Source organism: Neofelis nebulosa, chromosome 3 (assembly GCF_028018385.1).
Source record: "Neofelis nebulosa isolate mNeoNeb1 chromosome 3, mNeoNeb1.pri, whole genome shotgun sequence".
Classification (NCBI taxonomy): Eukaryota; Metazoa; Chordata; class Mammalia; order Carnivora; family Felidae; genus Neofelis; species Neofelis nebulosa.
The window spans coordinates 28,591,587-28,594,107 of NC_080784.1; the positions used below are offsets into that span (position 1 = coordinate 28,591,587).

At 41.5% G+C, this 2,521-nt stretch overlaps 1 non-coding gene across 1 annotated transcript; it reads right to left on the bottom strand.

Annotated features, from left to right (window-relative positions):
• Positions 1–439: 439 nt before the first annotated feature.
• On the bottom strand, positions 440–546 carry LOC131508175 (U6 spliceosomal RNA). The gene has a single exon (XR_009259886.1). It is a non-coding gene; the product is annotated as a U6 spliceosomal RNA (small nuclear RNA).
• Positions 547–2,521: the final 1,975 nt, after the last annotated feature.

Genomic DNA, 2,521 nt, shown 5'->3' on the forward strand with positions numbered 1-2,521 from the left:
GACTGAGCCACCCAGGTGCTTCTCTCTCTCTCTCCTTTCCTTTTCCTTTTTTTTTTTTTTTTTTTTTTTTTTTGGTCCATTTCTGCTTTTAGTTTTTGGGTTTCAGATTTAAAGAGGTTTTCTCATATGCTTTTTTCAGTAGATTTCATTCATTATGAGAGTATAGACTTACAATTTTCTTCTGCTTCATGGCTGTTTTCCAGGAGGGGAATTTCCCTCAGTTGATTTGCATGCAAGTTCATTTCCTGATTATCTGACATATTCCTCTGTAAATTTCACTTTCTTTTTGTTCATTTTTGTGATATTTCCGCATTTTAGAAGATTCCTAGTTTAATTCCTTTTCGGCTTACAAACGTCCAGGTACTTCAGTGGGGTTTTGTTGGACTGTTTTAGTGGTGGGGGAAGAGCCTGCAAGGCTTCCAGTTTTTTGTTGTTTTTTTAAAATCTGGAACGTTTCACGAATTTGTGTGTCATCCTCGCGCAGGGGCCGCGCTAATCTTCTCCATATCGTTCCAATTTTAGCATATGTGCAGCTGAACCGAGCTCGGCTTCCAGTGTTTTTATTCTCTTTTGTCTTATAGGACACAAAATTTCTCCCTTTTTCTTCTTTTCCCACTTACCACTTGAATTCCCAAAGGTGATTCTTCCTTCTTTTTTGCCTCTTTCTCCCCTAGAAGCTTTTTTTCCCCAGAAGACTATCCTTTTAAATCAGGTTTTTCCTTTAAAATATAGTCAGGGTGGGGGTGGCCTGGGTGGCTCAGTCGATTGAGCGCAGACTTCAGCTCAGGTCCTGATCTCCCGGCTTGTGAGTTCAAGCCCCACGTCAGGCTCTGTGCTGACAGCTCAGAGCCTGGAGGCTGTTTCGGATTCTGTGTCTCCCTCTCTCTCTGCCCCTAACCCACTCACATTCTGTGTCTGTCTCTCTCAGAAATAAATAAACATTAAAAAAAATTTTTTTAATTTTATATATATATATATATATATATATATATATATATATATATATATATAGTCTGGGGGCTCCTGGGTAGCTCAGCCCATTACTACCAACTCTTGATCTCAGCTCAGGTCATGATCTCATGTTGGTGGGATCGAGCCCCATGTCAGCCCCACACTGACAGCGTGGAGCCTGCTTGGGATTCTCTCTCTCTGTCTCTGCCCCTCCCCTGCTTGCTCTCTCTCTTTCAAAATACACAAACTTTTTTTTTAAATAGAGTTTGTCCCTTTAAATTACATATCTGGTCCTTTTAGTCTATCTGGTCCTTTAAGTCCTGAATACTTTGAAATCCTTTCTCTGCTGTCATGTTCTGATCTACCCAGTTACCTTTTTAGGATTTTCTGACTTAGGGTAAATACAATCTTTCTGGTGGTTACTCCAATTCATGCACAGGCCTCTCCACTCGGGTCCCTCCTGTGTGTCTCACAGTTTCTCTCCACCTGCCTTTGCTTGCCACTGAACCCCATGGGGTGAGAAGGGAACACATGGGCCACAGCACTGATACTTGTTGACTTTTCCCTTTTTACTCACAGTTACTTTACAGTTTCAACATTATTTACGTTCACGTTGACAAGTGGTTTTCATAGAATTTTTGTAGATAGAAAGTTATTTCATATTATTTGGGGAGCAGACCTGGGGAGGCTATTTACCTCACTGCACCCATTGTTTATAGCTCCCCTGAGTGATCATTTTAAAACCTTTTATTTGGGGCACCTGGGTGGCTCACCCAGTCAAGCTTCGGACTTCAGCTCAGGTCATGATCTCGCAGTTCGTGGGTTCAAGCCCTGCATGGGGTTCTGTGCTGACAGCTCAGAGCCTGGAGTCTGCTTCGGATTCTGTGTCTCCCTCTCTCTCTGCCCCTCCCCCTCTCTCTGCTCCTCCCCCACTCATGCTCTGTCTCTCTCTGTCTCTCAAAAAATAAATGTTAAAAATAATACAGAAAGAAAGAAAACGTTTTAGTAAAGCATAATATACATACCAGAAGTACACATAGCATTGGTATGCAACACAATAAACTTGCCCAAACTGAAACATCCATATATCCAGCCCAAGACCAAAGGAAGAAACTTACAAATACCACAACCAACCCATGCTCCTTCACTGGGTATCCTCCCCCCAAAGGTAACCACAGCACAGATGAGTCTTCCCTGGCTTTCACATTCTAGAAATGAAATCATATGGCAGGTGCTCTTATGCATCTGGCTCCTGTGATCACGTTTAGGAGATTCATCCACATTTTTCATTCTTGCTGCTAAATACTCTTCCACTTGTAAGTGTGTCACAGTTTATACCCATCCTATGACTTGAGGATAATTTCAAGTTTTTGGCTAATTTGAATAGTATTGCTGTGAACATGCTTATAGATGCCCTTTGGTGAATACATGCAAACATTTCTGATGAGTATATACCTAGGAATAAAATTGCTTGGACCAGCAGTATATAAAAACCCCTCCTGTTGTTGCACGCACATCCTTGTCAAAATATGGTATTGTCTGTCTTTTTTATGTGATCTATTCTGATGGT